The sequence below is a fragment of the Solanum verrucosum genome, unplaced genomic scaffold, assembly GCF_900185275.1.
Source record: "Solanum verrucosum unplaced genomic scaffold, falcon-dt-bn FXZP01000294.1, whole genome shotgun sequence".
NCBI classification, from domain to species: Eukaryota; Viridiplantae; Streptophyta; class Magnoliopsida; order Solanales; family Solanaceae; genus Solanum; species Solanum verrucosum.
This window is the reverse complement of record NW_026019925.1, coordinates 303,083-330,086: the sequence shown is the minus strand read 5'-3', so window position 1 is coordinate 330,086 and position 27,004 is coordinate 303,083. Positions and strand designations below refer to the sequence as shown.

The 27,004-nt window shown below is 36.9% G+C and overlaps 1 pseudogene; it reads left to right on the top strand.

The window, feature by feature from the left end:
* The first annotated feature begins 13,683 nt into the window (after positions 1-13,683).
* Positions 13,684-15,883, top strand: LOC125827567 (L-tryptophan--pyruvate aminotransferase 1-like; annotated as a pseudogene).
* The last annotated feature ends 11,121 nt before the right edge of the window (positions 15,884-27,004 follow it).

Sequence of the window (27,004 nt, the reverse complement as noted above, 5' to 3'; positions counted from 1 at the left end):
TCCCAAAACTGATCTTAGCATGAAAGGGTAGTCTTCCAACATCATGGGTTGAAGATGTGTTGTGAAATGGGGGTTTGAAACTCTAATTTCGATTCTCTGTCTCTGTGTAAGCCGTTGTAGGGGGATTATTCCCACCAGGGCGGGGACGATGTGGCGGGATGGGGTATGCTGTAGCGGCATAGTCGCGAATTAAATCCCAAAAACGTTATTTTCTGCAAGTTTTGTTCTTGAGAGCTAAGAGACGACCCATGGGTATTTCTTGAAGGTTTTCCACCTATTCTAGCACTAAAGGTAAGGATTTTACTTCCCTAATCCCTTTTTCGATCCGTAGAACTTAGATTCTTGGTTAATTATTATTGGGGGAGGGTTTTAGACTAAAATTGATGGTGGAAAATAGCCCTAGCTGCATATTAGGATCATTGGTTTGGTATTAGGTTATTGGGTTTGTTATAATTCGGATAATTGGACCTTAAATAATTGATCCTTGCATTAAATTGTTATTTATAAACCACAAACAAGCGGAAAGAATTTGGAAAGGGTAGATTCAAGTGCTTATGAGTCCAAGATTTGGACTTATTTAGGGCTTTGTTTATGTAGAATTAGTGTCCTCAAAAGCTTATTTTGTGCTAATAACTGATGTAAAACCCTTGATTTTAAGGTATATGGATTGAGGAACAAAGAAAGGACACTAACAAGCAAAAAGGAATAAAATAGGTTGAAAGGATGAAGAAAGGCTGCCTGGTGATCGCCAAGATCACTCGACGAATCGCAGAGTGGCTATTTGACCACCTGAAGTTCCAGTGTGCCAAGCCCTGAGGGAAGAAATCAAGTTGGCCACGGAAAGGAGCAGTCGGTAGATCACCGAGTAGTTTCGCGATGTTGTGCTGGATCGCCCAAAGTTACAGACCTTGAGGATGCTGAATGCCAAGGTAGAGAGACGATGAAAGTGACCAAAGGGCGGCTCCGCGAGTGGTTCGACGAGCCCGACTTACTTCGTCAAGTGACTCTGCCCAACACATTTTTGACGACTATAAATACATTTTTGAACATTTAGTTTAGTATCTAATATCATAATATCTTATCATAGCTCATATTTTTAGAACTGAGACAATTTTTTTCTAGTTTTTCCTAAGCTTTGAAGAACTGAAATTTTTCACTTTTGATAAATTGGAAGTGGGTCTTTGAGATTCTTTGAATTGGAGCATTTTAAGGAAGAATCTACTCTTACCCAGTAGATGGATAATCAATTTGGTAACGGTTTTTACCTTTTTATGATGTCTAGCTAAAACCTAAATTCTTGGGGTGTGATTATGTGATTTTGGGTTGATTTAGTTTATGGGTATTGCTAATTGTTAGTTTAAATGCTATTTAGAAGTGAGTTCAATCATTAAATCTGGTTTAATTTAAGAATTGTAGTTGCAAATACAGTTCTAGCCTTGTGTTTGTGGCTTGCTCGAGAGAGAGGTTTTAGAACTAAGTTTTTGACTGATAGTCAGTGGGTATTGGGTTGACCTGGGTCCAACTGAGAGAGTGAATCCTAAACCCAATCCCACACTTTCAACTCGAGAGAGTGAATGGGCTAAGGTGTGGGCTATTCTTATTTTGCATGCTTGTTGATGTTCGAGAGAAATCAACTTTATTCGGGGGTAAATTTTTTGAGAGAAAGTTTATCTCCTCCATAGCCTAGCTTACTCACTGATATTTAGCTATTTTTTAATAGTTGCAATCACCCACTTATCTAAATTAGCGTATAATCTAATCGCATCCCAAGAACCCGTCTCATTATTGTTATCTCATATTGTTTGGCACTGTTTGAAGTTGATAATTAAAATCAAAACCCCTCATTTGACATTCGTGTCACCCCCTTATTTGAATGATGTTTTTATTTGATAACTTTTATTCCTATGACTTATTTGAACATGTTGATACTTCTCAATTGAATCTTATACACGTACTGCTCCCTGTAGGATTCGACCCCAACTCATTTAGTTGGGTTATATACTGAGTAACAATCGTTGACAATTAGAATTGGATGAATTGTCGTTGAAACGATTAATGGAAATGGTGCCGCTGCCGGGGAGCGGTGTAGTTTGAAATTCTTTTGGTGAAGTTGAATTTTGTTCTTTTTAGTCATAGTTGAATCTACTTACTTTTAGTTTTGGTTTTTGCGTTGTTGTTTTATTGCAGAGAAAATAAGTGTCAACAGAAGCAATGGTAGCCAAGTGGGCCACCAAGATGACATCGGCAATCTTAATGATGTAAATGAGCCGAATGTTAATGACCCTAATCTAGTCGGTGGTGTTGGTGCCATTCGCTTGCCTCCAGCTGAAGGGAACACCGTGTTCCACATTACTAGCACCATGTTGCAGCTCTTGCAATTGAAAGGGTTGTTTGGTGGCTCGGCTCATGAGGATCCCCATGAGCACATAAGGAACTTTGTTGATGTTTGTGGGTCGTTCTCCTTTAATAACATATCTCAAGAGTCGGTCCGGCTGAAGTTGTTTCCATTTTATCTAATGGTAGAAGTGTGCAATTGGTTGGCAGAGTTGCCAAGAGATTGTATCACTTTGTGGGAAGAGCTCATTACCGCATTTCAAGTGCGATTCTTTCCCCCTTCGAAGATGATGACTCTTTGGGACAACATCCAAAGCTTCAAGTGTTTGGAGGTTGAGCTAATCCATGAGACTTGGCTAAGATTTAAGAAGTTGGTGCTACAATGCCCAACCCATGGTTTGCCCAACAACGTTTAACTGTAATGCTTTTACCGAATCCTTGATTCGGTGAACAAAGGAGTAGCTAATCAACTTTCTCTGGGAGGTCTGATGCAACAACCTTATGTTATAGCAACCCTGATCTTGGATGGTATGACCAAAATTAACCGGGCATGGTACTCTAGTGAAGATCATGTCACGACCCAAGCCTAGGGCCTAGATGTGACATTGCGAATGAGGAACCCGAAGGAACCCCAAACAAGCCTCTCAAACTTGTCATCACACTTCATCGGTCGCGGAAGTACAATCAACATTAATTAACGGGAAATAGGGACTAAGGGCAAATCATTTAAAAAAGACATTATAGAACAAGAGTCAAGATCATTTACAAAATACTTGTCCAACGCACACCTCTACATGCATAGATAGGATGGGGGCCATGACATACTACCGGCTCCCCTCATAGTCAAAATACAATTGCAAGCTAAAGTCTCAAAACATAGGAGTAGGAAACATAACATAGCTCTTGAATCATTGAGGACTCACCAACAAACTCGGATAAGCACCGTACTAGCCACGTGAATGGAGAGAAGGATCAAGAGTAGCTCCGGTCCCTACATGGTGACATCATGTAGGCAAAATATGCGTTAGTACTTGGAATGTACTAAGTATGCGGGGTGCAACACAACAATAGACAAGGACGCAATCGAAATACAAGAAATAGTTTCATAGGCATTATGAATAACAATATGAGGATACATGATCAAAGTGAAGTCAAAACATGTTTAAGTAAATCTATACTAATAGTAGTTATCATATGTGTATGCATGATCCAACCAATCTATAACCCCAACTTAGGATGGGGGATGCTGTTCGCACCCGGACACCCTGGTGGCAAGGTATAAACCCCTCACATGGTTGATGTTGGTCACACCCCAAGCATCCTAGGTGGTGACATATAAACCTCTCACATGGTTGATGTTGGTCACACCCCAAGCATCCTAGGTGGTGAGATATAAACCTCTCACATGGTTGTCCGGTTCTTTTCCCCCGGACCGGGCATGGTCATACAACACTTTATATAGGAAATTCCCATTAGGCTCTAATGCAATCTCACGTATGGAATGAACATATACACAAACTTAGTTTGTCATCAACACATCTCTGGATTGCCATACATCTCATAACTCAAGCTTTAAAGCATCGATTCATCAATTCTCCATAGTTGGACATTTTGTCAAACACCTTGAAGGCATGTAATGGAATCAAAGAGCATGGAAAATAGGGTAGTAATTATGCAGCCAAACCAGTGAACAACCTACAACAACACCTTTTAACACCCACAATACCACATGAAAATCTCCACATCCATTCCAAATTTAGATTCAAGTTCTAGAGTCACAACATGCTCAAAACAATCACTTTTCATGTTTAAAATTCAATGTGCAGGAAATTATTACAAAGAACAAGACTAATTTATGAATCTTAACTTAAACCATGAATTAGTGAGTAGAATAGAGTCTAGGCACTATGGGTGGAAGGACCCATGAGTTCAACACCACATACCTTGAGTTCTTATGAAGGTCTTGAGAGTGTCTTCAATGAAAGCTTGGAACTTGGAGCAAGAGTCTCTTCAATCTTGAGGAAGGTTTTGGATTAGGGTTCTTGAGAGAACTTGAGAGAAAATGTGTCTAAGTATGGGAGATGTGTTTTGGAAAATGTTTTAGAGATGAGAATTGAACTAATGGTATATAGGAAATAACATATGCCCTTTGGAAAAATGGTCCAACACTTAGAAAAAAAAATGAGGCGGGTGAACAGTAAAAACGCTCACTGGAAATTGCATTTCCTGCCGGACAGATTTTACGAAAATGGGCATAACTTCTTCGTCCGAACTCCGAATGAGATGAAAAGAATTGCGTTAGGTAGCTAACTCAAAGGGCTTTCCATGGATATGTTATGAGCCACACAATTATTTGTGTGCTAGGAGATATGACCCTCCAAAGTAGACCCTCGAAAAGGCTTCACTTGGAAATTTCGGATTTTGATACGGGTGCTCTAAAATTTGGGTTAGACCCATTTCCCACTCAATTTGACCCCCTAAACAAGAATATGAAGTTGGATTTTCGAAAAACGAAACGGATTTTTTTTTGATATAGCTAAACAAGTTTTCGGTAACTTCCGAAGCACATTTTTAAGAACTTTTTGGGTCATTTCAGATCAGGTCTCCCCTCTCACTTTTAAATTGACAAATGAGCAGCTTGAGAAAGATCAAGAGAGGGACCAAATCATGGCAAAGATGATGACCCAACTCGACATTTTAGCCAAGAATGTCATGGAAGTTGGTTCTAAAAGTGTAAATGTTGTGGGTGTTGGGTGTGTAAACCCTGATGAGGCCAAGGTTGAAGCGCTGTACAATGAGAAAATGAACTTTCTAGCTAACCAAGGAGGAGGTTATCGTGCAAACTACCCAAGATAGGGTGGTAACCAAGGTTGTAACAGGGATGAGGGATGGAGAGATCGTGATAAAGAATGGCGAGATCAAAATGCCACTTGGAAGGAAATAGATGGGGAGAAGGATAGGTATGTTCCTCCCCACAACTATCAAAAGCCCAAAGATTCTGAGGGTGGCCGATCTGAGGATATGCTTTCTCGTGTTCTCAACAAGGTTGAAGGGTGCGATAAAATTTTGAATGATATGAAGAAAGATGTATTGACCCTTAACCAGATGGTGACCTCTCCTTCCGTCTCTATCAAGCAGTCGGAGACCCAAATGGGTCAAATTTCTTCTCATTTAAACCTGAGACATCAAGGGGTTTGCCTAGTGATACTATGGCGAACCCTAAGAATGAAGTTTGAGTGGGGACTTACGTCGTGCCACGACGTTAACTAAGGCGCTGCTTGGGAGGCAACCCAAGTTTTTATTGCTTTATTTTTGTTTTTGGAATAACGTGTGTTGATTGTGCAGGTTAAAGTGTAGAATGTGTTGGAAAAGTGTAGGTTGGCGAGTAAAATGTCCAGTCGGCGACTCACCGAAGAGGTCGGCGTGCCCGACTTGGACCACCGTTGGGCTCAGGAATATATCAGGTTAGAGTCTGTAAAACTCAGCGGGCCCATGGACTAGTCGGTGAATCATTGAACAGGTTGGTGAACCTTTCTTTGTCCACCGTTTGGACCCCCAAGTCAACTGGAGGTCCTACAAAAGTCGGCGAGGTAAGTTACCACTCGGTGTGTAGCCGAGTGGTTCGGCGAGGAAAAATAATATCGCCGAAAGGTGCGAACTGCATGGTTTTAAAAGGCCAAATGTATAAACTCTCAAATTCTTTCACATTCCTTCACTTTTCAACTTCATACTGTAACATCCCGTATCCTAGATAGACCAAAATGCAGATTTTGAGAAGTTACAGGTGCAACCCAAGGTCGCTATCCACGGACCGTAGGTCAGACCATGGCCCGTGCTGGTGGTCCGTGGTCACCACTGCAACCCCTCCCCAAACCCAGCTAAGAAAATCGGCTAAGTCTCGACCCACGGACATACCCAGGGTCCATGGTCTGTGTCTGTGGATCAAGACTCCTTTACCCATCCTCTAAAATGAACTACGGTCGACCAGCATGGACCATCATTCAATGGACGGTCCGTAGGTTTGACCGTAGATAAGGGTCAGCAGCCAGTTTGAGGAAAATTGTTGATTGGGTCAACTTCAAATAGTCATAACTCTTAGTAGAAAATGAATTATGTGTCACATGACCTATTATATCATAGATAATTGAATCCTCTTTCCAACGCCACCAAGTTTTCTAAAATCCGACCTCCGAGTAAAAAGTTATGCTCGTTTTAGTGAAGACCTACCGGATAGACTTGACCGACGGACCCAAACGACGGCCGGTAGATCAAACGACGGACCGTCGTTCTTTTTGTGGATGGGCTTCGCCAAAATTAACCTAGGGTTGTTTTGGTCCTTTTCCTAATTCGTAGGACCCCTAAGCTACGTCGTTTAACCCTAAATTATGAGGTTTTATTCAGTTTAAGCCTAGAAACATAACTAGAACTTACCTAAGTCAAATCATTAATCAAAACTTAGAAAAATTAGAACGCTAAGAGGAGAAAGAAGTCAAGAACCCTAGTTCAAGAACATATCAAGTTTCCTCCAGTTCCAGCCCTGAAATCGAAGGATTTCTTCATGGAATTCGTCACCAGGTATGTGGGATTTCACTAGTGGGTTCCTTTCGCCCATTAGGTCCCTAGAATTCAGTTAGATTCTTGATTCCATGATTATGAACAAACCTAGGGTTTTTTAGAATTTCAACTAATCATCATGAATTAGTTGTTTAAATGTTCCAAATCAGATTATCATGTTATTGCTCAGTTTATTTCATGAATTTCAGAACCCTAGCTATATATTTCTTTAGTTCTTCAAATTACACATGCTAGGTTAGATATTTCAGTTATTCAATTATACATGCCTCAGTTATTAATGCATCAATATTAGATTAATTGTTGCATTCTCAGTTTTGCATATTCAGTTTAAGCTATCCAGTAACTTACAGAAATTCAGTCATAATGTGTTAATCACTTAATCCATTGGGAGTAGCATAATACCGAGTTGGACTAGGGTTCAGCGTACCCAAATAGTCCCAGAACTACTAGCCACGTAGGTTGTAAGTCCCCTATGTGGGCATCATTTCAGGGATCACGCCAGCATGCCTCTATTCCTCTGGCAGGGTATATTAGGTCCTCTCGATGGGGAGTATACATCGGACTCCACATTTATCTCATGTGGTTTTATTATCGATTATTAGTAGCTCCCACAGTTCAGTCAAATTCTATAGCATTGACCATTTATTAGTATAGTCAGTATTCAGTTTCAGCATGTTATAAATTGGTCACTGCATTCAGTTATCTCAACATTCAGTATCTATATCCTGTTTAGATTATATCATTTCTTATTTGCTTTGTTCAGTTATATGTTATTTCAGTTGTATTCTATTCTGCATGCTCAGTACCTTTTAAGTACTGACGCATACGTGTGCTACATCTTCTCGTGATGTAGGTTCAGGTTCTCAGCATCCAGATCACGCTTAGATCGGTTCCCGATCTCTAGTTCAACAGAATCAGTGGTGAGTTCTCATTCTCCGAGGAAAATAGTCATGAGTCTCTTTTCAGTATTATTTTTAGTCCTTTAGTTTCAGTTTTGCTAGACTTAGTTGGGGTCTGTCCCAGCATTTCTAGTCAGTTAGAGGCTATTTTCAGACATAGATAGATTCAGCTTAGTATTGAGTTAATATCTTCTTTGTATTAAATTCATCAGTTTTCATTTATCTAAGTTATAGTATATGGGTATTCCCCATCTTTTCATTTTTATTTATGATTTATCTTCCGCATCAGTTTATTATCTTTAGTATGCTCATGATTATGCCAGCAGGGTTAGGTTGGGGTCACTTGTAATCCTAGGTCCCGTGTTCGCGTCTCGGGGCGTGACACATACAATCACACCCGCACTCTATATTTCCCATATTTTTGCATTTTTCGCTTTTAAGTCATTGATTCTGTGTTCAGAGTTGGATACTTTGCCGCCTAACTTACAGATACATATATTCGGCATTAAAGGTTGGTTTTCCAAACCCTAAATTCGTAAATAGAGGTTGAAATCAAATGCTTTGTTATAAATTATGTTGATCTGTGCTGGGCCTTTCTGAATTTGTATATGTGTGCTTGTTTGCATGTTTTAAATTCAATTTCATGCCTTAATTACCTATGTGGTTGATTTCCCGAATTTCCTTCTTTAAAATTGATCGTAATCTTGTGGGTTGTGCTTAATTGGTGTTGAGTCTACTCGGGTGATGTCTGAGTAACCCAAATTGTGCTAAATGACGTGCTTTTCCCAATGATGGAGTGTTTGACGTCATTCTTAAGGGCAAAACTCATCAAATGGCCAATTTTAGCCAAATCAGGGGAAGTCTAAGTACCCCGGTGGTATGGGTCTAATGGGTCTTGGCTAAATTGATAATGTGTGTGGTTTGATTTTGTTTTTGGGGGTTGCGGGTTGATTTTAGAAGTTGGGGTTGAAAATAGGCATGTTGCGTAGTTTGGCTAGCTGGGTCGAGCTAGCCGAACCACTCGGCGGTTCGCCAAAATCCCTCTTGATTGCCTTCAATTTCATGCTTTTGTTGAGTTTGGTTCTATAACTTTTGGTGAGAAGCTTACGCTCGCCTGGTGCACTCAATGACTCACCGAAAGTCTTCTTTGATCGCCCTTTCTACGCCCCTAACCACTAATATGCATTGTAACTTTTGATAGGCTTGTCTGTGCTTGCCGAATGAGGTCGGTGATTCACCGAAAGGACTCTCCCATCACCGACATGCCATTTTTTTGGGAAATTTTTGCTCCAGTCTTTTCAGCGAGCCCGATCTGGCTCACAAAAGTGATTCGACGAGTCTTTCTGCAATTTATTTTCTGCATTTTTCTTGAATCGTTCTAACTTATTTTGGTGTGTTTTACAGATATGGCTAGACCAAAAGTGGTAGGTACAGACATGCCGCCCCGCAAGTGGGCAAAACGAGTTATCATAAATGAGGATGCAGCTGCATCCGAAGCGAAGACCACATAGCTGCCTACCACCAGTGGGAAAGGCAAAGGGAAAGGCAAGGCACCTGTTTTGGCATCACCGGATGTTAGCTCCGATAATGAGGGGATATATGCCACTCACCTCACCATTTTTGAGAGTGAGGGTGAGCACTAAGACCCTCAGGCTGCAATTTCTGAGCCTGAGGATGATGAGCTACTGATGGCTCAGAGTGATGAACTGTGCTCCAAGAGGATGCATGATCCGTCTAGGATCTGGGTATCCCAAGCTGCTACTCCTCCTCCTATCCCAGACCAAGCAGTGGTCCCAACACCACCTGCACATGGTCCTCCTCTCTGGTCTATGAACAGACTAAAGATTGAGGGATTGAGGACCATTATCGAGGATAAGAGGTTGTCTACTGACAGAGTAATAGACATATACCCGGAGATTTGAAGCTTCTTGAGGTCCCATAAGTTCCAGATATTCACTAGACCGCGTGGCCCTTACATTCCAAATTGGGTCTGGGAATTCTACACTGCCTACAGAGCCATGGTGCCACAAGGGAAGAAGAAGGCCACTAAATTCAAGCCGGTTCATTATGTGGTTGTCAGGGGAAAGAAGGTAAAATTCAGTGATGACATCAACACAGTTTTGGAGTGCACCAGAAACATCTCAGAGAACTATCAATACATGATCAAGACAAAGTCATTGGAGACTCTGAAAAAGTGGTTGGCCCCTATGATATCTGATGGCACTTTCCTAGTTTCTAGTCAAGTGGGAGTCATGGATATATATTATCTTCTTGAGTCTATAATCCTATAAAAGCAGATGTTTCTGGTTAATAAAGAGGGCACTTGTACAAAGTATTTCCTTCGTATTCTTTGTGCAGTTCTAAGATTTGTAGTTAAAGAACCTCTATGTTTCCTACAAGAACTTCATGGTTCTCGAGAAAGAGTATATGTAAGTTAAAACTCCATTTCGTCCATGTAGCAATCAAGGTAAGCAATATATCAAACATGTTGAAACAAGTAAGTTTTTTTCAGAACTATTGAGATTTAATTGCATAGATGACTGAAATTAAACTTTTATGTATCAAACAAAACAAGCAGCTAGACTAGCTAGTAGTTATTCTTATATATGTACTCCTTTATTCTTCTAATCACTCTCACTTGTAGTTTATGGATCAGTAGTGGTCCGATAATCTTATGATTTCAAAAAGCCTCATTCTGGCTCTCCAAGAATGATATATAACCGCTGCAACTACTGCCAATAACATAGCTTTGCTCACTGATTGTTGTGTCCTTTTGATCATTTCTATCCATATGCATTGTAATGTCAAGTCTTACAAGTTTAGGCCATTTTTTTTTGTAGAATTATTTTACATTCAATACAATAATTTATCAAATAGTCATTGTGAATTTATATACAAATAGTAGTGGTTTGTTTTCTCCGGGTGCTTTTGGTAAGGGATGAGGAAAAGGACATAAAAACTCTACCATGTCTTCTAGTCAAATGCATACTCAATTTCATTCATCTACCATGTGATCTATCTTAGTTACTTAGTTTATATTGGCTAGTTCTTAAAAGGGATCTATTCTATATACATTAATCTAATCAAAAATCTAATCATAGTACAATAAAATGAAAGATGTATATGTGCTCGCTCAAACCTTGTGGTTTAGTATCTTGGTAGAATATTTGCTCGCCTAAACCTTGTTGTTACACTTCCAGGGGAGGATAGTGATAGCCAACAGATTGATCAAATGGAAGATCAATGTGGAATCAGAGTGTGGACTTTGTAGAACTACTGATGAAAGCAGAGACCATTTGTTCGTTTCATGCAACCATACTCTCGACATATGGGCAAGGCTATTAAGTGGATCAAAAAATTAATGGTCACTGCCCAAACCTAGAAACAATATGTAGATTGGGAAACTCATTATAGAAGATAAAGATCACAAAGTGCTAGACTATTTAGAATGGTCTTTACTGAAGCGATGTATGCCATCTGGATAGAGAGAAGTCTGAGTTTCAATTAGTTAAATCTTATATGAAATTAGTTTTATACTGGTGAATCATGAATACATTATGTATGCAATTAGTTTTACCTTGTTGAATCATGAATACATATAGTTGCCTGGCTTAACTGTCATCTTCCATCTAGTGCTTAACTTCATGTTGAATTGAAACTTTTTTTTTGTCTATTTCCATCATTAACCATTGTTATACATCTTCTTCTTACTTTACTTTTTACATAGTTTTTGCATAGTTGACGCACATTTTACTCTCTTTTTTCATCTTCCTTACTATAGAAGTGAAATTCATCATCGTTTATGTTGTGTTCATTAACTTAATTCATATTTTAATATTGTAGGATAAATTAGAGAGTGTTGACATAATCATTGTGATCATATATCTGGATGGATGAATGAGTTATGGAACAAATGGAGAGGAAGCTTGCATGCAACTTATTGAAGAATAAGCCAACTATATAGGCTCTTAACTATATTCCCAAGGGAGTAGACAAGAAGCAATGGGAGTGGTTAGTTAAGGAAAAAAAAAATTCCAAACTAGTGATTTTATAGTCTATTTTGTCAAAGCTTTCATTTCGTAGCTCGTCATAGTATTTTAGATGTGAAACTTTCAATTTGCAAAATTGCACTTCAAATTTTATTTTCTACATTCAATTTCATAGCTTTGTGTCAAATACAATGGATGATTTTGTGGGGGTTAGGTATAAATTTCATTTTCCTTTCAATTAACAATATAGGCGAAAAGTAGTAGAAATGCAGAAAACCGAGCTATGTTGAAGATGTTTCATCGTATTGGTAGCAAGCCTGTTAGATAGATTATTTATCAGCAGGTGTTATTCGCAAGTATCATCACACATATATTTTCTACACGTACAGTTGCATGCACGTGATTTTCCTGTTTTTATTTTTTCTTATTTTCTACATACAATTGTTTCAGAAGTACTATACTTCACTCATCCTTGTAGCAGTGGAGATGTGTTTGGTCCATTTTTCTTTAAATCATCATATAGTTGAAGAATTTCTTCATCGTGGCTTACATTTCTATGATTATTGCCAACATATTTTTTACTCCCATTGAATCATATCTACCAGACAATAATGAGGATGTCATGCAAGTCACTTTTCTTGTTGTCAAGTATCACTTGGGTCTTTATCCATGATCGATTTCTTTGGATTAAAATTATAGAAATATGCTTACAATATTGGATGTATCACACACAAAAGCATTTCTCTACCCAATTTTACCACAAAGGAGAACAAAACTATTAATCCAATAACAAATTATTTAACTTAATCATCTTTAATTTGATCAAGGTTATAGTCAGAAATAGTAAGAAATTATTGTGTAGCATCAAGTCTAAGATTCCTTCTTCATGTACTTACTTGGACATACTGGAATCATATAAATGCCACAATAACAACGTTTACGATATGTTGTGCCCCAATCCAAAAATCTGTCCAAAACAAATTATAAGGACACAAACTCCTACTTACATGATCTATTTCCCTTGATCAAAAGAACAAAAAAAGATCCAACAATATGATAGTTTCCTTAAAATTATAGTTCAACCTATAATACTAAGATACTTAGAAAAATAACTTTGAAGAACATGGTAAGAAACAACAATGTTTAAAGAATACTTTAAAAATTAGAAACTTAAAACTAGCAAAGAAAATAGAACAAAAAACATATTAGAAATAATACAAAAATATATTTTCTCAGAGAAGAAAATCGAGCCCGCATAGTGTGTCCTTTAGGAAATTGTTCCCCTAAAGTATCCGAGGTTAATGAAATATATCCTCCCATAATAAAATGATATTACTCACTGGTGTATCAGTAGCTAAAACGATGGTATCAGTGAACCATTCAACAACAATAAAGTATACTTATAATACTAGTACTAGATTTAATAGAAGCAGAAGAAGTCCAAAAATTCGTTGTTGAAAAATAAGAGGAAACCCCTCTATTAATAGACAACAAAGAGTTGTGTGAACACGTGTTTATTGTGCCTTATCAAAAATATCACAACCCATTGGAAAAAGTAAAATGTCATAACCCTTCGTCAAAGTCACAACCTTACAAAAAAGTCACAACTTTTCAAAAATGTCACAACTTTTCATAAAAGTCACAACTCTTCATAAAAGTCACAATTCATCATAAAAGTCACAACTCTTCATAAAAGTTATAACTCTTCATTTTTCATGTACACCTTTTAAAACCCAACAACCACTAAAATAGTTCCTTTCTATATATGAAAATGTATATACTAGTCTCCTTCCCTATATATAGACCCCAAATCTGTCTTCTTCTCCCATAGGTTTATTTGAGAGTGATTTAAGATTTTATATTTGAAAAGAAAAGAAGAGAAAAAGATGAGTCGAACAAATGTTTTTCTTGTCAAGTGTTCTTTAGTCCCTTGTCCAACTCCAGAAAATGACACTAGGGACACTTCCCCCACTATTGTTCTGGATCAGTTCGTATTCTAAGTTATAAGCTTATTGTCTTGACCTATTCTCATGAGTCATTTTTTTAATTTATAAAATCATCAATTTTGATTTACTCAATATTGAGCGGTCTATTATATTTTGTGCCCTTCGAATGTCATGGGGTGTAATGTGTCAGAATGAGATAATTTGTTTGTCTTTGGTTAGCCAAGTGGAATAAATTTATCTACAAAAAAAATATTCATCTACCTACTTTTAGAGAATAATTTAACCATTGAGATAAAAGGGGGACAAAATTTATAGAGTGGCCTTCGAAATGATTAGACGGTGAAAACCATTGAGTCCTTATCGAATCCTCCCCTAATGAACTAGCTAGCTTTTGAGATTGATTAAATCTCTGTCAAGATTAGTTCCATTTTCTTACAATTTGTTGAAATGCTCAATTCTTTGTTGGAATACTAATTTGGGATTTTTTTGTGTGTGTATAGTGGTGATCCAACAATGTATGAGTCATATTGGAGAAAAAAGGGAACAAGTGTGACATAACATTCCATGGTGATGATTCATTGAGTTATTTTGCTAATGGTAAGAGCTTGTGTTGGTTCTTGGAGTCAAAACTAGAGGAACAAACTAAGAGGCTGCACAATGTAGTTGGAAATGCAATTTTTGATGATCATTATATTGTTGTTGGCACAGGATCAAGCCAGCTTGTGCAAGCTGCCCTTTATGCTCTTTCTCCGTCTGATCAACCTGAACCAACCAGTGTAGTTTCATATACACCTTTTTATTCGGTACACGTTTATACAATATTTTTTTATTTAAATTGTAAAGTTTATGCTCTGCTCAATAAAATTAGCAGTCTGAAGTTATGGTTCTTGGTACATGTTAGATCCATTAAATATAACATTCTTTTTCCTTTGCTGGATTTTAAATTCGAATTTTTAGTATTCACAATCAACATCAGTAATCACTAGGTAAAACCCTTAAATACAACATGAATCACAATTCTTGGAACACATCGTGTGACTTAATAAGTCAAATTTAAAAGTGTCATTTTTCGATGTTTATTAATAAGTTTTGTCTTTTTGCAGGCATATCCTGATGTGACTCATTTTGTGAGGTAAGGACTACACAAATGGGCAGGAGAGATGCAATTTTTTTTTAGAAAGATGGAGCTTATATTGAGTTGATTACATCTCAAAATAATCATGATGGGATTATTAGAGAGCCTGTATTTAATGGATATTAAGCAAAATTAATCTACGACTTAGCTTATTATTGGCCACAGTATACTGCTATTAACTCACATGCCAACCATGATCTTATGCACTTTACTATTTCAAAATGCACTGGCCATGTTGGTTCCAGAATTAGGTAAGTTTTTAAAACATTAATTTCAAGTGAGCTCACAATAATTAGAAAATATTTCAATTTATCACTTATTATAATTTGATTTGCATGTAGTTGGGCACTTGTTAAGGACAAAGAGGTGGCAAGGAAAATGACTAAGTTCATGTAGATCGGTATAATTGGTGTTTCAAAAGAAGCTCAACTTAGAGCTGCTAAGACTCTTGAAGTGGTCTCTAATAGTTGTTTGGATTTCACATTGAAAAAATTATTTGAATATAGTCAGTCTCTTATGACTGACAGATGGCAAAGGTTAAGAAAAGTTGTTATGGACAATGACCTTTTTGTCCTCCAAAATTACCCTCCTCAGTATTGCCTCTTCACAAAAGACTTGTGTGAATCACACCCTGGTAATCACGAAAATATTACAACGTAACATTTTTATTTTAATTTATTTAAAAAATAATGTAACTTCATATACTTGAAATTCCTTTACATTTTAAACTATATTATTGATATATATTTGAAAAAGTTTTATTTTCTTTTAAATTTGAAATTCATATTTTTTTTTTAAACTACTTTTGCATTGGTTATTTGCAAAGGAGGTGAAGAGGGGGATTGTGAAAAGCTTCTTAAAGAACACAAGATTCAAACAAGGAGTGGAAGGAGATTTGGAAGTGATTCAAGAAATGTTAGGATAAGTATGCTGAGTAGAGATGAAGACTTCAACATTTTTCTGAAGAGTCTTATGGCTATTCAAGGATCTACAAATAGAAAATAATACATTTATGCATGAAATATTACTTTGAGACATTATATTGCCATTTTCTTGTTGCAGCAATGAAACTTTGAGTTTGGATGTGTTAAAGTGTAGAATAATTTTCCTTATTGATAGAACTACATTGATTAATGCCTAAATGTGAATTGTTCTTTTGATTTTTGTGATATTAGATGTGAAATGTCTATTCTTCAATTAACTCAAGTGTGTGTTAAAGTATGTTATATTTGAGTTATTTTTGAAATTGTATTACTGTCAAATATGAAGTAACAATACATACTCAACTTAATATATTGATAATTAAGATGTAACTAAATAAAGATTAAATGTATTTAATCAGATATCATAGGAATCAAAATTAAAATTAATTTATATATAGAAGAAAAGGAAAAACAAAAACAATTGGTGTGAACAAATGAAAGACAGATAGATCCACTCTTTCATAACAAACAAACAATCTTTTCTATATATCTAAAGATATTTCTAGACTAATACCTTATAAATGATTTCACACACAATATGACCTTAATAACCAGAAAAAACTAAAGGCATGCATAGACAGGCTAATGTGTAACAACGTGAATAAGTTTCACACATAAGGCTATAGTTAATACTCATATCAACATATAATCAAGTAACACAATACAATAAATCTAGCCAATGCAATGCAATAAGATGAAGAAATGATGTGGTTGAATCAAGGTCTTCACATAACCTATTGTATACACCTTGCCAAGCTTTAATTCCAGAAAAAGATCCATGGGGGACTCACAGTCCATATAACAATCTCAATATCTCATCAACTTTTCACCTAGCTCGTGGTCAAGGATAAATGTTAGGTATCTCATTTTCTTTCTAAAATAAATAACTTTTCTCCACTTTCTCACATTTCCAATGAACAATAATATGTCAAATGAGGATGAATGCATCACAAATACAACACAAATGAATAATCAATTCATCAAGGATTTTGAGTCTCTAACCAACGTTCGAAATTAATAATGTTGACCAAAGTCAACCATACTAATAATTCTCAAATCAAAAGGGTCAAAATCACCAAAAACACATCCGATCGCATCGGAGACCACACCAACCATTCCCATAATACAAACTAAGAATGATAATGCTATGGGAAAGGGAAAAATGGTCATTTCCTAATTAAAACATAAGAAATAGGATATTACATGAGCGTATAGCCATTTTGGATAGGCAGGTCCAAAATCTTAGGATAAAAAAGATTGCTTTAGTGAAGGTGCACTGGAAACACTATTTAGTTGTTGAGGCAACTCAGGAGACATCGTTTGATATGCATGCTAGATATCCTTAAATTTTTTATGCTCCAAGTACTTTCTTTTTCTTTATGATCGAGGACGAACATGGGATTTAGTGGTGGATAATGTAATAAGCCGGTTGGTCATTTTTAGAAATTTTTGTAAAATTATAATTTTTTCCCTCCCGATATTAGCCCTGAGTATTTTCTAATTGAGTTTTGAAAGGTTGTTTCGACCTTTGAATATAGTCAGCCTCTTATGACTGACATATTATAGATGTCAAGACAAGTTGTTATGGACAATGACCTTTTTTGTCCTCCAAAATTACCCTCCTCAGTATTGCCTCTTCATAAAAGACTTGTGTGAATCACACCCTGGTAATCACAAAAATATTACAACATAACCTTTTCTTTTTAGTTTATTTTAAAAATAATGTAACCTCATATACTTGAAATTTCTTTACTTTTTCAACAATATTATCGATATATATTTGAAAATGTTCTCTTTTCTTTTGAATATTGAAATTCATATTGTTGAAACAGAATTTGCATGGCTAATTTTCAAAGGAGGTGAAGGATTGTGAAAAGCTTCATAATGAACACAAGATTCATACAAGGGGTGGAAGAAGATTTGGAAGTGATGCAAGAAATGTTAGGATAAGTATGATGAGAAGAGTGAAAACTTCAACATTTTTATGAAGATGATTATGGATTTTCAAGGATTTACAAATAGAAAATAAGACATTTATGCATGAAAGTTTACTTAGAGACATTATATTGTCATTTTCTTTTTGCATCAATGATATTTTAATTTTTGATGTGTTGAAGAGTAGAATAATTTTCCTTATTGATAGAACTTCATTGATTAATGCCAAAAAAGTGAATTATTCTTTTGATTTTTGTGATATTAGATGTGAAATGTTTATTCTTCAATTAACTCAAGTGTGTGTTGAAGTATGTTATATTTGAATTATTTTTAGAATTATATTACTGTCAAATATGAAGTAACAATACATACTCAACATAATATATTGATAATTAAGTAACATAATTAATTAATAATTATATTTATTTGATGAGATATCATAAGGATTAAAATTAAAATTAATTTATATATAGAAGAAAAGGAAAAACAAAAACCATTGGTGTGAACAAATGAAACAGAGATAGAAACTTCACTCTTTCATAACAACAGTACAAACAATGGTTTTATAGATATCAAAAGATATTTCCAAACTCACACCTTATAAATGATTTCACACACAATATGACCTTAATTACCAAAAAAACTTAAGGCATTCATAGTCATGCTAAGGTGTAACAATGTGAATAAGGTTAACACATAAGGCTATAGTTAATACTCATATCAACAGATAATCAAGTTACACAACACAAAAAATCTAGGCAACGCAATGCAATAAGATGATGAGATGAAGTGGTGGAATAAAGGTTGTCATACAACCTATTGTATACATCTTGCCAAGATTTAGCTTCTAGAAAAAGACCCATGGGGGACTCACATTTCATATAAGAATCTCAAAATCTCAAAATCTCAATATACAATCAACTTGTAACCTAGCTCGTGGTCAAGGATAAATTTAAGGTGTCTCATTTTCTTTCTAAAATAAATAGCTTTTCTCCACTTTATCATATTTCCATGAACAATCATATGTCAAATGAGGATAAATGCATCACAACACATACAACACAACTGCATAATCAATTCATCAATGATTTTGAATCTCTAACCAATGCTCAGAATTAAAAATATTGACTAAAGTCAACCATACAAATAATTATCAAATCAAAAGGGTCAAAGTCACAAAAAACAACACATACGATCACATCAAAGATCACACCAACCATTCCCACAACACAAAATAAGCATGATAACGCTATGGGGAAGAGCAAACTGGTCATTTCCTTATTAAAACATAAGAAATAGTACATTACATGAGCATATATCCATTTTGGATAGGCAGGTCGAAAAGCTTAGGATCAAGAAGATCGCTTAGTGAAGGTGTAGTAGAAACACTATTTAGTTGGTGAGGCGACTTGGGAAACAGATTCTGATATGCATGCTAGATATCCTTAATTTGTTTAAGCCCCAAGTACTTTCTTTTGCTTTATGGTCGAGGACGAACATGGTTTTTAGTGGTGGATAATGTAATAACCCGGTTGGTCATTTTTAGAAATTTTTGCAAAATTTTAATTTTGTCCTTCCCGATATTAGCCCGAGGCTTTTTTTATTTAGTTTTGAAATTTAGTTTCAAACATTGAGTGAAAGTTGTGGATATTTTTAATTTTTGAGTTTTTAAAGGGTAAAGTGATTAAGAGTGATTTTTTGGAGTTTCAATTGTTAGAATAAAATTTTGACTATTCCATCGGTCCCGAAAGTTGGGGGTTTCATATTTAGAGTCTTTTTGAGGATTGAAGTCCGAAGTTGGAAATTTGTGAAATTTTAACCTTTGTATTGACTCTGGTCGACATTCGGGGTTCGAAAGTTTGGATAAGAATTCTGAGAGTTCCATTGGATTCAATGGATAATTTTAGGCCTGAGTGAGGTCTTGGTTGAATTTTCAGAGGTGCCGAGTTTGATTTAGCCTTTTTAGGCGTTATGTTCATTTACTTGAGACTCTCACGAGTTTTAGATCAAGTTTACCTCAGAATCATGTTTCGATGGTTCCATTTGATTTTGGAATGATGAGTTTAAGTGGATTGAATATGTGATTTGTATGTACGGGGTTCTGATCTATTCCCAAGGGTCCTTTCGGTGATTTTGAGTTGGTTGTATTTTGCTAGTATCTTCTATGCCGCGCTTTCACAAAGGGTCATCACTTTCACAACCTTCGTGATAGAGAGAGTCTGATCAATGCATTCACGATGACCTGTTTGTGATCACGACCTCAATGTTAGCGAAGACTAGTTCGCGAAAGCGAAGATCGGGTTTTCTGGTGTTCACTTTTGCAAACAAGATGTCGCTTTTGCGGTATTAGAGACCTTTTTGGCTTGTCATTTCAGGGTTTTACTCCTATTTTTCCCTATTTTGAATTTCAGAGAACGCCTAGAGGCGATTTTGAACTAATTTCTTATGATAAATCATTAGGGTAAGCCTTTGTGACCCTAAAATTGCAATCCCCTTTTATCATTTATAAAATTGAATATCAAAACTTGGGATTTTGATTGACAATGACAAGGTTTTACAAGAACTTGAGTTCTAAAATAAAATGGTGATTGTGAACTCATTTTAATTCCTTTTTCGAAATTGTTTTCACCAATGAGTTCCAAATTCATTGGATAATATTTTCAAGTAAAGAATTTTTTTATTCAAACCTCAATTTTGGAATTGGGGTTTTGAGTTCTTTTGACCCATTTTTAAATATTTATGATTTGGTTGTTGTTATTTCTAACATCTTATTGTGCTTACTTGGTTGAACTAGATTGTGTGTCTTTGTGCATTGTTCAGAAAGGGAAGACTCAAGTCTTGAATTGACATTTGATTGAATTGAGGTAGGTGATCTTATAAACCCATAAAACTTGTAGAATCTTGTATTTCCGTTCATTGTGTATTGATTGATGAGAAACCTTGATGCCATTATTGTGGACTTGAATTACCCGAGTTATTGTCTCTTTCTTATGATGTAAAATTACTTATTTTCATCGATTGTTGTGCACCGTGATTATACATGTGATGATTATGCCGAAGGAAAATAGTTCTGACAAGTGATATTATAAAAAGCCAAAGGAAAATGGTTCTGAATAGTGATATTGTGTCAAAGGGAAATGGTCTACTTGATACTCGTTGGTTGTTGAAATTTGACTGTTAAACTGTGAATGTTAAGATCTGCGAACTATGTATTGCAAAGTTGTTAGGTTTGACTTATTTCTATGCAAGTTGTAGTTTCAGGAGGTTCAGTTGGGATCAAAGGAGTACTCGTATTCTAACTTAGTTGTGCTTTGTTTAGTAGGTTACTTGCTGAGTACCGTGTTGTTTGGTACTCAATTTGTAACACCTCGGAAATCAAATTTAGAAGTTGCAGCAGAAAAAATGCAGAAAGTGGTGAACCACGACAGGGTTCGAGGATCGTGAAAGGAACCACGGTCCGTCGACTTACCTGTGGTAGCCAGACAGAACCCACCAGGCATAGGCGTCAGACAACGGAGCCCTCCAAGGGCCGTGGTCTCGAAGATGGGCCGTGGTGGCGTCTGTGAACCTGAGCTGACATACCCTAACTCAAGTGAAGAACCATGTTGACTTTCACGGTCCGTGGTCCTTCACACGGGCCGTGGTAAGGCTCGTGGTTGGACCACCCAGAACTAGAAGGCACTGGACAGTAGACCACGACCCACTTGATGGGCTGTGGTCCTTGTGACGGTCTGTCATATGGCCCGTGGAAGGCCTCCGTCGGATTTTATGTTGGGGTCATTTTGGTCATTTTCTCTATGCGTTGGACACTTAAACTACATCGTTTAACCCCTAAACTACGTAGTTTTGGTCAGTTTAAGCCTAGCAACTGCATTAGAACTTTCCCTAACCAATTATTCTCCTAAAATTCATCAAACCTAGGGCAAAAGGAGAAGAAACAATCGACCAATCCCTCTCTAGGAACGCAACAAGTTTTCCTCAGTTCCAGCCCCGAAGTTGAAAGATTTCTCCGTGAAATTCGTCACCAAGTATGTGGGATTTCACTAGTGGATTCCTTTTTTTCACTAGGTCCCTATACTTCATTCAGATTTTTGATTCTCTATCTTTTGTTTAGACCTAGGGTTTCTAGAAACTTTAGATATTTGTTGTAATTTAGCTGTTCTAGTGTTTTGAATTGAATTATCATGTTTTCTTGGAATCGTTGTTAAATTCCTTGTATGAACTTCAGAACCGTAGTTGTGTAGATTCTTTAGTTTATGAAATGCACTTGCTAGGTTAGTCAAACAGATAATCATGCTTCAGTTTCGAATGTCACATTATTAGTATATAATTGTTATAGTCTTAGATTTTGCATATCAGTTTTTTAAGCTATTCGGTATTTCAACATTTAAGTCATAATGTGGTATATACATATTCAGTTGGAAGTAGACTTTACATCGAGTTGGAATATGGTTCAACGTACCCTCTTAGTCCTAGAACTACGTGCCGCCTTATGTTTATAAGTCCCCTATGTGGGCATTATATTTAGTTATCACGCCAATCATGCCTTTATACCCTTGGCAACGTATATTGGGTCCTCTTGATAGGGCATATACATCGGACTCCACGTTTAGCTCACATGGTTTTATGTCGGTTAATAGTAGCTCCCACTGTCATAAATTAGTGTAGTTGACCAAGTCTTCATTTATACCTTAATATGCATTCTCAGTATGTCATGTTCAGGATTAGTACTTGGTCATTGCATTTAGCTTAGTATTCTGTATATTTCAGTATTTATATTCAGTTCAGATTATATCATTGCTCAGTTTATGTATTTTATTTAGCTACATTCTATATCCTGCATGCTCAGTACATTCCAAGTACTGACAGATACTCTGTGCTACATCTTTTCATAATGTAGGTTTAGGTACTCAGCATCCAGATCACATGTAGATCGATTCCCGATCTTTACTTCAACAGCTTCAATGGTGATTCCTCATATTTCGAGGACAAGAGACATGTTTTCTAGATTCAATCTTTTCATTTTAGTTTTCAGTATGTTTAGTGTTAGCTTCGGCCTGTCCCAACAACTCTAGTCAGTTAGAGGCCTTTTTCAGACATAGTATTAGATTCAACTTTAGATTTGAGTTGATCTTTCAGTTGCATTAAAACTCATAGTACCTTACATATTCAGATCAGTTGAGTATTCCCCACTTTAGTTATCCTTTACTTTAAACTTCCGCATAGTATTTGTTTTTCTTTCAGTATGCTTATGATATGCGAGCTTATGGTTAGCTTGGGGTCACTCGTGATCATAGGTCCCGTGTTTATGTCAAGGGGGTAGCCTCGGGGAGTGACACACTCCTTGCTTCTGCACTTTTGTAGGTTCCTGATTTCACGTATCAGGACACTACTTCCAGTTTAAGTGTCAATGATCGTGAGTTGTAATATAACCCAACTAGTGAGTTGTGGTCGAATCCCAAGGGAGTTGTTTGTACTCAAGAATCAATAGAAAAGCATAAATATGCTCAAGTCAATTATAGCTAAAAGCATTTACGAAGAAAAAAATGAAAAATTAAAGGTTGACACAAGTGACAAATATCAAAAGGTGGTTTGTAGTCAACTAGCAACTAAAAACAGCAAACAATATGAAAATACGAATATGGAGACGGGATTCTTGGGATGTGATAGGATTATGGGCTAAGGAAAATAATCGGGTAATTGTAATTAATTGTAAACCGCTGCAAATCAGTGAATAAGCTAGACTTTAGTGGGGGTAAACTTTCTCTCGAACAATTTACCCCGAATCGAATTGGTTTCTCTCGAACACCGATAAGCCGCAATGAAGAACAACCTTCGCTTTAGTCCATTCACTCTCTTGAGCTGAATGTGTGGAAAAGGGTTTAGGGTTCACTCTCTCGAGCTGAACCCATGACAACCCAATACCCACAGACCATCAATCCAACAATTTGGTTTTTAAAACTCTCTCTCGAGCAAGCCAAAAGCACGAAGTTAGGATTGTATTTGCAACTACAACCCATTAAATTCAACCACAATTACTGAACGAAATCACTTTTAAACATAAAATAGACTATAAATTAGCAATACCCAACAGTTAATTCAACCCATAGTCACATAATCATACCCCAGGAATTAGGGTTTTAGCTAGACATAGTAAAAGGACAGAAATCGATACCGAAATGTGTTTCCATCAACTGGGTACGATTAATATTGTCTTTACAAATGTCTAAGATGAAGAATCTTCAATACCCACTTTCAATTTGTTAGAAATGGAAATTTTCATATCTTCAAAGCTAAGGAAAAATGTCTCTCAAACTCAGTTCTGAGTTCGCAACTTCAAAAACTAAATAATAATATGATATCAGATACTAAGCTAAAAATTTAAACAAGTATTTATAGTTTCCAAAAAGTGTGATGCGAAGGACCAGTTGGTGAAATAAGTCAGGATCGCCGATCCACTCGGAGATCCGCCCATTGGTCATTTGTATCACCTTTTTGCATTTGCCTTCAGCATCCTTGAGGTCCTGTAACTTTGGGCAATAGAGTACTGTACCGCGGAACCGTTCGGCGACTCGCGGACTGCTACTTTCTATCACCGACTTGATTTTCTCCTTTAGGGCTTGGTACACTGGAACATTAGGCAAGACCAAGGCCATTCGATGACTCGCCCAATGGTTTAGGCGATACTCAGGCCTTCTTTTCTTTGTTCTTTCAGCTCCCTTGTTCCTTTTTGGTCAATGGTGTCCATGCTTTGTCCCTAAGTCCAAATACCTGAAATAAAAAGATTTACATTAGTTATTGAGACAAAATATGCATTCAAGGACACTAATTCTATTAAAATTAAGCCCTAAAATGAGTCCAAATCATGGACTCATCAACACCCCCAACTTAAACTTTTGTTTTTCCTCAAGTAAAACTCAAGTTCAGCAGTTCAAAGAGGATATCTCAAACAGTGCTACACAAGACTCAATCGTGAATGCACACAAAAAGACTCAACTTACTCATGCAAAGATCAATTGTGCACTCAAAGAGTCAAGCTGTGACACACCAATATCAAAGAATCTCAAGCTCACAATACTTGCTTCAAATGCAAGTTTAAGCTCAACAAAGGTATTCAAATGCCCTCACACAAAGAATGATTCCATATTCACATATAATGATTCAACAATTTAAAGTTTCGAAATCAAATGCAATGCTCACACTCACAAAGATGAACAAAATGTATGATTTCACCCATAGGCTTGCTCGTATTTTCCAACCAACATTTGTTTCAGCTCATTCAAGATCAAAGAGTGCAAAGGTATGGTCAATTTAGGCTCAGTGGCTAAACTCCTCATGAAATATGGTGTGAACAACACTTCCTTTCCTTTTCTTCATCATTTTTCATTCGTGCTTACAAGTCATCCCCTTATTCACTTTCCATGGACTGTTGGAAACCCCATTTCTTTTAGTATTTTCACAGCTTTATTCCACAATTTTTTCATTCTTTTGCATTTTTTTTTTCATTCTTTTCTTCTCTTTCTTGCACGTCTTGATTTACCTTCTCCTTTCACCGCACCCCGAACTTAGGCTTTTGGCCTAAGTTGACTATTCAAACTAATCACAAATCATGAGGATTACGGGTATTGGATCAAGAAAAGGTCACAATGTCATCAAGTTTCTTCCAAGAAAAGGTTAAGGCTCAAAGGGTGCTCAAGAGGGGTTCACACACTCACAAGGTAGGCCACAAAAGAGGTATAATGTCAAATTGTTTTACACTCTTTAAAGTTGCCTAAGATCATAACAAGAGATTGCATCACTTAGACAGCCGGACCAATGGGGCAAATTCTAGGTGTCATCACACATGGTTCACAATAAGCTTATCACAGAAGGCATTGACACCAAAGTCAAACAAGACTCCACACTTTCGCTAGTGTCCAATGTTCATCACATGAGACTCAATTCGATACTTGGCTAGTCATAACGAGATGCAAAGAGTTCATATATTGGCTATGCAACTTCATTTGGCCTCATCGTAGCCGCACATTCATTTTTGTTTGATTATGAGCACTATTCAAGTTATCGGTATTGATCAAAACCGATACTCAAATTTGCACAAGAACAACCACATTCAATACAAACAAGAGTTGGCAACAATTTTTTGGAAGGGTCAAAAATCATTTATAATTAAAAACACGGAGCCACAAGCTCAAACCTTCCACAAAAAGCAGTGTATAACACAGTTTTAGCTCAAAAACCCAAATGTATAAACAAAACATAAATATTCACAAAAAATCACACAAAAGGTGGGCCTCACCCCACCACAAATAAAAGCATTTATACTCAAATGCAAACAAGAATATCCAAAAGTTAAAATAAAAGTAAGATAAAGAGGGAGGTAAAGAGGGGATCCTGTCTACGCAGTCGCTCCATTAGTCTGGGCATCTGTGCCCGGTGCATCAGTCCTGTCTCGGGCCTCAGTACCCAAAGTCATCTCAGAAGGAACATTATTAGCACTAGGAGCTGCCAATGGTGTATATACCAAAGAAGCCTGTACAACATCATCTACCATGGCCTCTTATGTCTCAGTAAGGCCCTCATATGCAGCTTCCTTAGCCACCTTGAGCATCTCCTCATCAGTTTCCACCACAGACTCAGGATCAGTTCTATGCTCAACTCTACCCTCATCTCCGGTGGTAGCACATATGGGATCTCTACTGTCCCGAAGATCATGAACATATCGATGGACTTCAGTTGATCCACATCGCTCTGCAACACAGCTATAAAGGCTTTTAAGGCCGTCACCTCCTCGATGGCCCTTTAGCCACGGTCGCACACCACTATCCTTGCCGTAAGGGCATCAATGACAGTGCTCAAGGGTGTCACAACATCAACCAGGAAAGTCTGAATCATGCTCAGAATGCAGGCCTCGATTCTAGCAACTCGACGATCCGTAGAATAGGCAAGTTGCCCCATCTGGAGTAATGAAGCCTGAGTGAACGGGGTCCGGAAGATAGGAGCAGCAGCAGGTCTAGGAGGCAGTGTAGAAGCAGAAGAACTTAGAACCTCAGAAGGGACAACGATAGGGGTACCTGAAGGCCTAGGGGCCGGAGTAGGGAATGATGCCTCTATAGGTAGGGAATCTGTATCCATAACTGGGGATTAATCCATCGGGTTTGCCTTCTTTTCTTCTCAGCCTGGTCCTTTAAATATTCAGCCTCAATTCTTC